Source organism: Sturnus vulgaris, unplaced genomic scaffold, assembly GCF_052056855.1.
Source record: "Sturnus vulgaris isolate bStuVul1 unplaced genomic scaffold, bStuVul1.hap1 Scaffold_141, whole genome shotgun sequence".
Taxonomy (NCBI): Eukaryota; Metazoa; Chordata; class Aves; order Passeriformes; family Sturnidae; genus Sturnus; species Sturnus vulgaris.
In genome coordinates this window covers 334,057-346,031 of record NW_028276063.1, presented here as the reverse complement: position 1 = coordinate 346,031, position 11,975 = coordinate 334,057, and the positions used below count along the sequence as shown (strand labels likewise).

General features: G+C 45.4%; 1 long non-coding RNA gene across 1 annotated transcript; it reads right to left on the bottom strand.

Moving 5' to 3' along the window:
• Positions 1-1,027: 1,027 nt before the first annotated feature.
• LOC148219381 (uncharacterized) lies at positions 1,028-11,942 on the bottom strand. The gene is made up of 2 exons (XR_015799799.1): positions 11,865-11,942; positions 1,028-1,811 (listed from the first exon to the last, which is right to left on the bottom strand). It is a non-coding gene; the product is annotated as an uncharacterized LOC148219381 (long non-coding RNA).
• Between the last annotated feature and the right edge of the window lie 33 nt (positions 11,943-11,975).

Here is an 11,975-nt window from a genome sequence, read left to right as displayed (position 1 = left end):
CTCCTGCCTCTCCCTGCCTGCTCTGTTTCTGTCTCAGGGTCTCCCTTGACCCAGGGCAGCTCCCACCAAAGACCCTCCCCTGATTTAATTCCCAGTGCAGGAGCTCCAACAGCCATGGGTGAAGTTAGGAAGGCTGGCAGTGAAATGTCCCTGTAAGGTCTTGCTGCACTTGGCTTTTGGCCCCTTCTGAAGAGCTTTGCCTTCAAGGGCAGGAACATCTTTTCGTGGCTGGGAACTGGAATTCCAGACCCTGGCAGTGTGAGCCATGCAGGAGCATCCAGACTGGGATCATGGGGGCTGGGATGACATGGACTGGGATCCTCCAGATTGGGACTGCACAGATTGGGACCAGATGGATCAGGTCCAAACAGACTGGGATTGTACAAACTGGATCACATGGACTGGGATTGTACAGACTGGGATCACATGGACTGGGACCATATGGACCAGGATGGCTGCACCAGAACGATGGGAACCGAGGTGGTCCCGCCCCACCCAGGGGTCCCTCCCAGTCCTGCCCAGTCCCGTGTGGGGGCACAGCCAAAACTCCCCGGAGTGAACGCGGAGATCCCAGAGCGCTGCCGGTGTCGGTCTCTGTCCCGGTGCTGGTCTGGGTCTCAGTCTTGGAGCAGTCCTGGAGTGCTCCTGGTGCTGATTCTGGTCCCAGTCTGAATCTCAATCCCAGAGCGGTGCGTCTCGGTGCCAGTTCCGGTTCTGGTTTCTGTCTCGGTCTAAATTTTGGTCCTGGTCTAATTCTCAATTTCAGCGTAGGAGTGGTTCCAGTACCAGTCCTGGTACTGGTGCTGATGTTGGTCCTGGTGTGCTCCCAGTGCCAATCTCAATCTCAGATCATATCCCACAGCGGGTCCAGTCTCAGTTCTGGTGTCAGTGCTGGTCTCAGTCTCAGTCCTAAAGTTCTCCCGGTGTCGGTGCTGGTTCCAGTCCCAGAGCAGTCCTGGAGCTCTCCCAGTGCCTGTCCCAGTTTTGGTGTTTATCGATGATTTAGAGAGAGACAGGGACTGCTGACTCGTGATCAGAATCCAAATTTATTGTGAGCTACTTTTGTTTATACACTATTTTTAGGAAGGCAGTAAATTTTTATAACATTCATTGGGTTAAACATCACCCAGACAAACTTTACATTTCTACTTTTTTAGTTCAATCTTCTTTCCTGTTGCCACTCTTGATCCAGTCTTCTTGGACTCTTCAAAGCTCTGTTTGCTCTTACCAAGACATCTTGGTTATCAACCTGCAAATGCCAATTAAATCCACAGTGCTCTCTGTCTCAGCTTCCACAGTGCTGCTCTCAGGCTGGGTCCTATAGCGGTGCCAGTCTCGGTGTTGGTGCCGGTTCCGTTTTCAGTCTCACTCTTAATGTCGGTCTTGGTCTCAGTCTCAGAGCGATTCTGGTCCCAGTGTTGGTCCTGCTGTCAGTGTTGGTCCTGGATTTCTCTGAGTGCCAATCTCAGTCTCGGTTCTGTTGCCAGTGCCAGTCTCGGTGCTGGTCCCGGTCCCAGAGCAGTCCTGGAGCTCTCCCGGTGCTGGGCCAGTGTCAGTGTTGGTCTCAGTCTTGGTCCTAGTGCCAGTTTCAGGACTGGTTTTTGTCATGGTGTCAGTCTCTGTCTCAGTCTCGGTCCTAGTCCTACTTCCAGTCTGGAGCGGTGCTGGTCTCAGTTCTGGTGTCAGTCCTGTCGCCAGTCTTAGTCTCAGTGTCCATTCTGATTTCGGTCTCATTCTTGGGGCTGGTGCCAATTCTAGTGCCGGTCTTGGTCCCAAAGATTTCAGGTACATTTAGGTGATTTTATACCAAACTGGGAAGATTTAGGCTGGATTTTAGGCCCTTTTAGATAATGCAAGGCTCATTTCAATGATTTTAGACCCCTTTGTATAGGTTTGGGGCCCCTTTGGCTGATTTATGTCATACCTGGTGGGTTTAGGCTGCATTTCAGACGTTTTCTCGCTGATTTTAGGCCAAACCAGAACCTTTTATGACCGTGCGGCCAATTGGCCCCACCCCTTCCCCTCACAGTTCCCGCCCTTTCCTTGGCCCCGCCCCTTTCTCCTCACAGTTCCCGCCCTTTCCTTGACCCCACCCCTTCCCCTCACAGTTCCCGCCCTTTCCTTGGCCCCGCCCCTTTCTCCTCACAGTTCCCGCCCTTTCCTTGACCCCGCCCCTTTCCCCTCACAGTTCCCGCCCTTTCCTTGCCCCATCCCCTCCCAGTTCGGGGCTCCGAACGGGAGAGGAGGAGGAGGGAGGGAGGAAGAGGCGGAGCGGCAGCAGGAAGCAGGAGCAGAGAAGGGGTGAAGGTGAAGGAGAACGGCAATACCCCCTGAGAGAATTGAGTCTGACAATGGGACCCATTTCAAGAACGGCCTTTTCAATACCTGGGCCAGAGAACATGGCATGGAATGGATATATCATACGCCCTACCACGTGCCAGCTGCCAGGAGAGTTGAACAGTGCAATAGACTGCTCAAGACTACCCTAAAGGCACTTGGCAGAGGAACATTCAAGAATTGGGAAACTGTGACAAATGTGATTGGTGCTAATTAAATTGTAACTATATTAACAAAATTGTATTTAGATCAATAGAAGACAATTGTTACAGAGTGAGGGGGGAGATGGGTGAGACAGGGCAAAGGACATTTTCCAGATGGTGGGAGTCGAAGAAGGAGGTTGGAAGAAAGTCAAATAAGAATAGTAGAAAGATGTACGTCTGACAAGCAGCATCTAGAAAGTTTTGACCTTGTAATGGGCCAAAATGGGATGATTCCAAGCATGGGACTCAATTAAAGTCTTGTAATGGAAAACATCTGCTCAGTCACATAGTGAGCATGCACTACCTGCAGGTCACACCTCGGTCATTGATGAAGACGACGAGCCTTCATCAGAAATAAAACCCTCAAAAGGATGAGAGACCTCCTAACCCATTAGTAGAGCATGCACTGTACACAGTGACGTAGACTTTAGGAATAGAAACTAGGAGGAGTTTTCCAGACACTTGTGTAGCATATAGTATATAAGGGGGATTGTTAGCCTTGATGCTTTGGTACGTGAGGAGGGGCGAGTCCCTCCCCGTATCCCCGGTTGGGGGGGCCCTCCCCGGTCGGTTTTGCTCATGCTTTATATGAACCTCAATTATACTAAATTAATTACTGCCAATTTTTGTATCTTCTCAAATATATGCACTTTGATTGTATTAATCTCCAATACTTTTTCATCTCCAATAGTTTGACTGTATTCATTTTGTTACTTTTAAAAATTTAATATTAAATATAATTAAATATAATTAAATAATTAAATAATAATTAAATATAATCTTGTTGTTTGATAAATTGGAAAATAAAATAGAACATAATTCATAACATGCGAAAACCCGGGAACTCCAGTCCAAGTGAAGAGTGGCTAGTTTTGGGAAGGAGCTCCCCACCAGTCGTTAAGGTGGTCCCAAAGCTAGACCAGGCACTCTTGGAGAAGGAGTTCCAAATTAAAATAAAGCATAAGCAAAAGAAGCTCGCTACAAGGAGGCGCGCCAGAAGAAGAAGGCTCCCGTGAGAACGCCGGCAGAAAGGGAAAGGTGCCCGTAAAACGTCTTGTGCACAAGAACCCTGTGCGAAAATGGGGCTGTGTGAGTACCATGGGGTTGGGTAAAGGGGGCGGCTGTGTGCTTGTGTGTGAGTGAGGAATGTCTGAAAGGGGAGAGCGAGTGAATACCCCGGGAGGGAGCGGGAGGGAAAGTCCCAGCCCGAGAACTCACAGGAAGAGTCTTTGAGAAGGGAGCTGATGCTTGGAGAAGTGATTTAAGAAGGGAGTGAATGAGTCAGGTTCAACTATCTGTTGGGAGGATAATAGATGAAAGTTTTGGTACGTGATTAAGGATTGTGGAGAGTGGCCAGATAGAGAAGTTGGGGAAAGAATAAAAGGAAAAGAAGGAATTAGGTGGGAAACAAGTGGTTGGCAAAAGAAGTGAGATAGTGTACATTAAGCGAAGGAGTTGAACCGCAGAACGAGTGAGAGAGAGCAAGGGAGCTCTCTCTGTTGCCACCAGAGATGGGTCAGAGGAAAAGTAAAATCCCCGACCCAGGGGTTGCAAAGTGTGAGAAAAATTCGCGAGAACCCGGTGTGCCTGGGAACTGAGAGGGGGTTTCCCAGAAGGGGAGCGAGATTCCTCAGGACAGCCCCCTGGGGATAGTGTTACAATACTGGGGTACAAGGGAATCCCAAAGAGAAAAATGTAAGCAGAAAATGATACAGTACTGTATTGATGCCTTTCGTTTTAAGTTTTCCTGTTCTCATTGGATGTGCTTTTCTGATGTGCTAGGGTGATGAAGACAAAACAATCCTATTCTAGTTAAGAACTCAAGGACAGTTTCTCCAAACTTCAGGCCCTAAGCACAAACTACGTGGAAAGGTGGAGGGTGGGTTCATGCAAATTAACCAGAACCTATAAAAGTGTAAGATTTTGTGACCAACCTCCTCCTTTCCTTCCATCTTGGAGCCATCCGGGCAGGGGCCACGACTGTGGCACCCGTATTGCTGGGGTGTGGCTTTTGTAGGCCTTTCGTGGGCCTCACAATAAATATCCATTTTGTTCCCCTTAACTCTGTGTGTAGCCTCTGTTCCAGCTCCTCAAGGCATCAGTATGTTTGAGAGGACAAAATAAAAGATTTGTGCAAATAATTTATACTGGTCAGAGTTTGGATCATTTGAAGATTGGATTTGTCAGGTTATAAATCTATATGTGAATTCAAAAGAACCTTTTAACCAGGAGGAAAGTGAGTATGTTCCTTTGTAGCTTCCAAAAATGGGGGGGTGAATTTATAGTTCAAAGGCAGGAAAAAGAAGGTTATTCGTTATACCCTTTGCAAACTAAAGGACAAGCAGTAAAAAGGGACCAGATAAAGCCATGGGACCCGTTAGATCACCTCCCACCCCCATACAGACAGCCTGGCCAGCCTGTCCAGCCCCTGGTCCCTGATGCACCCCCTATTCATGAGGAGCCTCTAGCACACAGAACTGGAGGCAGAAGGGGACAGGAGGAAGAAAGTGACAAAGAGGACGAGGGAGCAGGAAGGGAAGATAGATTATACCCTCTTAGAGAGGTTCCAATGGCAAATCTGGCCACAGGACAGGGACCTATTGCTTATGTGTTTCCCTGAATACTGGGGATGTTAGGGAATTTAAGAAAGAGATGGGCAGGATGCTAGAAGATCCTATTGGAGTAGCAGAGAGACTAGATCAGTTTTTGGGACTGAATATTTACACCTGAGTGGAATTGAAGTCTATTTTAGGAATCTTGTTTACAGTGGAAGAGAGAAATGATTAGACAGTCAGGCATACGGGCTTGGAATAGAGATCATCAGGGGCCAGATCAGGGAGATCAGAAATGGCCTATGGCAGATCCAAATTGGAATAATCAGGAAGTAGAACACAGGTACGAGGGATTTCAAATGGGTGATTAACCAAAGAATTAGGAGAGCAGTGCCCAGGGAACAAAACACAGAGAAAGCTCAGAGTGAGCACCAAGGGAAAGATGAGTCCCCGGCAGAATGGTTAGAGAGACTAAGAAAGGATTTGCAATTATACTCAGGCATAGATAGACCCCGAAGAAATTGGAAGATTGGCAGGACAGGGGCCTTCAGGAGTTGTTAAAGAAAGAGCAAGCAGTGTATGTTAGAAGAGATGAGGGAAAAAAATAATAAAAGCCAGGATTCTAATGGCAGCAGTCCAAGAAATACAAGCAGCCACAAACACAGAGAATTTATCAGGAAAGAATAAAAAGAAAAAAAGAAAAATCAGGACCTACTTCGGAGGACACTAGACCCATGTGTTTTTCTTGTCACAAAAAAGGACATTTGCAAAATTCTTGTCCTGTTTCTAGGGGTACAGGACCCATTTGTTTCTATTGTCATAAAAAAAGGACATATACAAAAAAATCTGAAAAAAAAAGGCAGCAAAATTTTAAAAAATGCTTTAAGAAGACTAGGGGGGTCAGGGGCTCATTTCTTTAATGAAGACTGAAACACAAGAAGAGCCCTTGATAAAGCTGAAAGTATGTTCTCAAAATGAAGAAATCATATTTTTAGTAGATACAGGGTCTTTGTTTTAGTTTAGGGTAAATTTGGGAGGAAACTTTTGAATAGAGTTTTTCTGGGAAACAAATTTAAGCAGTCTTTTTTTAATTAGTTAGAGAAAAAAATATTTCCTCAGAGAGAAGTGGGGAAAATAACTGTTTATTTAACAGGCAAAACACTTTTCAGTATAAAAATGAACAATATTAAACAGCAAAACTTCTTGTTGTTTTGAAGAGATGACAGATTCAAAAGATGGTTTTTTGTGAGTTGCAGCTTGACTTACTTTGTCTGGTATCAGTTCCTTCAGTGCCGGGAAATGCCAAGGCCCAGGCTTGGTGGGCTACAGGTGTGAGCTTCCAGTGCTTTCTTGGGATTTTTGTCCAGAGCAGGTTTGAATAATAAAAAAGGAAAAACACACTCCAGGGAACTTTTTTGATTTAATTGCTTAGAAAAAAAAATTAACCAAAAGAGAGTTCTCTCCCGCTGTCCACTGCAGACAACTAGGTCTGTGAGCAGGAATGTGGGGGAATCATTGTAGTTTCTGATAACTAATTCTGCACTTTTTCTCCCCTCTTTCACTCCTGGAATCAGTCTTAAAGCTGCAGAATTCAATATTCAACACCAACTGAACAGACTGTTTGGGGATACAAGCATCATAAAATAAAAGGAAACAATTTGGCTGATGATGAAGCAGAGGGGGGAGCCCTGAGAGAAAGCAGCAGTGTGAGTGTGGCTTTTCGGGAAGCAAAAGCACAGGGTGGGGCACCATGCTTTTCCTTGGCAGAAGTGGAGGCTGTGAAGAAGCTGGGGTAACCCTGGAAGAAGGATGGATTCTTCTGCCCAATGGTAAAAGAGCGGTGCTGGGACCTTTGGCCCAACAGATCCCAGGCAGCTCGCATGGGGGGATTCACTGGGGCACAAGAGCACTTTGTGACCATTTTTTCTAAAATTTTATGGGTGTGTAAGAATATTTGAAATTAGGAAACAAATTACTCAAGAAAATGGTAATAAATCCATGGTGAAGCTAAGGAGGGTACTGGGTGCCAAAAGGCTACAGTCTACATGAAGTTGGCATGGAACCGCTGTACTTTGGGACCAAGGGGGGATGTGGTTTTTGTATGTGCAGTGAAAAATGTTATTTTATTGCTGTTTGAAATACCAGTTTGAAGTTGTTTTGAGAGGTGCATTATCAAAGTCTGGACATCCTGAATTGGCTGCCAACTGCAACCTCGTTGAGTCTGAAGGCAGAACAGCTCTGATGGGAAAGAATCAGACACCTCGTTGATGAATGGGAACAGCCCAGGAGGATTGAAAATTTTCTCAGGAGCCTCCAACAGTCAACATTAACTGATTTATTTGAAGAACTACAACTCCAGAAAAAGAGACTGGTGACACCTGTTACTGAGAGGGTCCAGAAATAATTAACACACTGGGAATGTACTAACCATGGCTTAAAGTGTTGTCCATGAATTTGTGTTATTTGTACCTGTTGTTTTAATTTGTGGTGAAGAGTAACTAGAGTGAAAGAGAGACAATTGGTTTGTTTGTGTATGTAAACAGCTAACTTTAAAAAGATTTTTTAGTGATTTTTTGGAACACCATCGAGACAAGTTGTGTGAAAACAAATCTTGTTGTAGTTGGCATATCTCTGCAGCTTTAGTGGATTAGGAAAAATAGCTGATCAATCTAGGAAGAGAGATAAGGCAGTGCTGCAGAGCTACAAATACTTTGTGCCATCTTTGGAACAGAAAAAGTTAAAATGGCTCATACGAACTTTATGAGGCCAAGGGTATCAAAGAGAAACAAATCCCAGGATAAAAACTTTGCTACCGAGAAGATGGACATCTCAGCCCTTGGCTGCAACCCAAGGGGCCTTGAGACAGGTAGAAAGTTAAAATTCCTGAGGATTCTTTTCATTCTGCTTACTATAATACCCCTGGCAACTGGCTAAAACCATAAGGCAGCATGGAGCAAAGAACAGGCCATGCAGGAACAAATTCCAAGACGATAAGCAACGCAAGAGCCAGCAGTAAAGAAACAAACTATTCCTGATCCCTGTGGGTCAAGGATAAGATGGAATCAGCTTTTGTGGCACATTCACGTTAGTGCTGTCTGCTACAATGCAGCTTTTTAGAAAATTGTGTGAAAAGTCCAAAATTCTATTGAGTAAGAAGAAATATAGGATTCAATGGGTGAACTCCTTACCCTAACAATGATCAACTTTGTCCTAGATATAAAATTTTCTTTTGTTTTGAAAATATGAGAATGGAAGTTGAAAAACAAAAAGAAACAAAAAAGGATAGGAAAATATCAGAGGGAAAGAGTTAAGGGAACTGAATGAGGTGTATAAACAACTAAAACAGCACTATGGTGACTGGGATTTGCCAACTTCAAATAAAAACCTTTTTGCAGATTTGATGCAAGAAGTTGCCCTAGACTATCTATTGGCAGAAGAAGGAGGAGTCTGTGGGAGGTTTAATGAATCTGAGTGCTGTCTGGAAATAGATGATCATGGGGAGGCAATCACAAAGCTTGCTGATGAAATTAAAAGAGTGGCACATGTACCACTTCAAAAATGGAATTCTATCCTGAAAACTGATTGGTGGGATAAACTTTCAGGGGCATGTGGTGGAAAAAAATTGGGATTCATGCTATTATGTTCTGTTTTAGAACTATTGTTTCTACCTTGCATGATACCCTGTCTAATCAGACTAATCCACTCAGTAATTCAAGGAATGCAACTTACAGCCATGCCCAGGGATCTAGAATCAACAGCAAAAGGGAAATTAAATTCCTTGATGGTACTGAAAGCACAATCCACTCACACTCAAGGGAGAGAGATCAAGAAAATGGTGACTGAATGCAAAGAGAATACCCTGGCATGAGAAATGTTAATCAATTTGAGAAGGAGTGTGACAAGCTGGATGCCTCATGAGAAATGTTAGAAAAATTGGAGGCTAGTACGAAGAAACATAGACAATACCAAGTAGCAACTTTTTAGAGCACAAATCAATATGATAAAAAAGAGAAATGGGGGAATTGTGATAAATGTGATTCATTAATTGTAATTGCAATTGTAAATTGCTAATTTAATTGTAACTATATTAACAAAATTTTATTTGGATCAATAGAAGACAATTGTTACAGAGTGAGGGGGGAGATGGGTGAGACAGGGCAAAGGACATCTTCTGGATGTTGGGAGTCGAAGAAGAAGGTTGGAAGAAAGTCAAACAAGAATAGTAGAAAGACGTAGGTCTGACAAGCAGCATCTAGAAATAGAAAATTTTGACCTTGAAATGGGCCAAAATGGGATGATTCCAAGCATGGGACTCAATTAAAGTCTTGTAATGAAAAACATCTGCTCAGTCACACAGGGCGCCTGCACTACCTGCGGGTCACACCTCGGTCACTGATGAAGACGACGAGCCTTCATCAGAAATAAAACCCTCAAAAGGATGAGAGACCCCCTAACCCATCAGTAGAGCATGCTCCGTACACACAGTGACGTAGACTTTAGGAATAGAAACTAGGAGGAGTTTTCCAGACACTTGTGTAGCATATAGTATATAAGGGGGATTGTTAGCCTTGATGCTTTGGTACGTGAGGAGGGGCGAGTCCCTCCCCGTATCCCCGGTTGGGGGGGCCCTCCCCGGTCGGTTTTGCTCATGCTTTATATGAACCTCAATTATACTAAAATACTTACTGCCAAATTTTGTATCTTCTCAAATATATGCACTTTGATTATATTAATCTCCAATACTTTTTCATCTCCAATAGTTTGATTGTATTCATTTTGTTACTATTAACATTTTAATATTAAAATAATCTTGTTGCTTGATAAATTGGAAGAATAGAACATCATTCATAACAGAAACAAACTTAGCAAAGGCCACCTGGATGGTCAACACCGGAGGGTCCATCAATCGAGCTGGTCCTGCCCAGTCTGAACCCTTGCACACAGTGGATGGAGATAAAGTCCCTGTGGCACACATGAAAGGTATTTTAAGGAAGACTGTTTGGATTAGTCCCACCTCGGGCAAGGACAGACCCATCCGTGGGCTTGTCTTTGCCCAAGGACCTGGTTACACTTGGTGGGAAATGCAGAAAGATGGAGAAGTCCATTGTGTACCAGGGAAACCTAATCTTAAGTGAGAACTGTGTGTAGGGTTTCATTATGCAGATGGTAATAGAATAAGGGGTGGACAATGTCTTGGGTTGCAATGCAGGATGTGACCCGAGGTGTGTATTCTATCACCATCTGTTGAAACCAGCTGGTACAGTGATCCTTATCTCTGTGGGAGATATTCTCTGCTAATGGGCCATCTGTTAAAACCAGGTGGAGCAGTCATCTTTATTTTTCCACAACCCATCCTTCCTCCAGAAGGATATCTTCTGTTAATGGGCCATTGAGTCCTACTGTATGACTGATAAAATTACATCATCCCATTGGGTCCCACTGCATGACTGATAAAATTCTGTTAACCCATGGGGAGATGCTCCAGCCAGGAGCAGGAGCCAAGCCTTTCCTACCTAAATAAAAACTGAGATTTGGAACAAGGCAGCCTTTTTCCACTGGATCCCAGAGGAAAAACCAAATCTCTCCACATTATCACTGGACCTTTGGAGGAAAACTGCACCTTCTACAGGAGCAGTGCTTCAACTGAACCACATCTGTCATCCAGGAGGATGCAGCCACCATTTAATGGGACTGCTACCAACACCCTGACTGACAGGGTGTCAGGTTGTATTCTGACTCTGTCACTGATTTTGGGTTTATTCTCTGGAATACTGTATTTCTATTTTAATTTTCCTAGGAAAGAACTGTTACTCCTATTCCGTATCTTTGCCTGACAGCTCCTTAATTTCAAAATTATAATCATATGGAGGGAGGGGGTTTACATTCTCCATTTTAAAAAATAAGGAATAAGGCTTCTGCTTTTCTTAGCAGACACCTGTCTTTCAAACTAAGACTCTCCCCAAAACCCTCCCCAGGAGTTCCCTGAAAACCCCAAAATCCCCCTAGTCCCAGTAAAGTTCTCTAAGAATTCCCTGAAAACTCTGGAATCTCTCCAAAATTCCCCCAAACTCAGCAAAGTGCCCCCAAAATCCCCCAAAACCAAATCAAGGCCCCCAAAAACTCCCACAAAACCCCCAAAACCCTGCAGCATCCCCACAAAATTGCCTCCAAAATGCCCCCCAAACCCAGCAAAGTCCCCTTAGAATTCCCTGAAAACCCCAAAATCCCCCATTATGCCCCCCAAACCCAGTAAAGTTCCCCAAAAATTCCCTCACAATCCTCGAATCTCCCCAAAATCCCCCCAAAAGTCCCTGAAAACCCCAGAATGTGTCCCAAAATCCCCCCAAACCCAGTAAAAGTCCGCAAAAATTCCCTGAAAACCCCAAATACCCCCAGTTCTCCCCAGACTCATTGGGACCCGTCCTGGATCGGGGGGGGGCACCGGCCTGAGGAACAGGAGCCACTTCAGGGGCTCTGGAAGCTTTTGGGGAGGGGGCACCATGGGATACCCCCCCAAAAAATGAGGGGGGAACCCCCTGCTGTGCTCCCTCTCCCCGAAACCCCCCAGACCCCTTTCAGGGTGGGGCTGGGACCACCTCAGGAACCCCAAATGTCCCCTGCGACCCCCCCCCCCCCCCAGGAACACCAAAACCGTCCCAGGAACCCCAAATCTCCCCTGGGACCCCCCCCCCAGGACCCTCCCGGGACCCCCTCCAAGAACCCCAAAACCCACCAGGGACCCTCAAATCTCCCCCGGCGCCCCACCACGAACCCGAAATTTCCAGGAGGCAGGCGGGGAGGGGGCGCCTGCTCCATGCCCGGCCCCGGGGTCAGAGGGCGCCACTCCAGCCTGGCCTCTGATTGGGTGGAGCGGCGCGGGTGA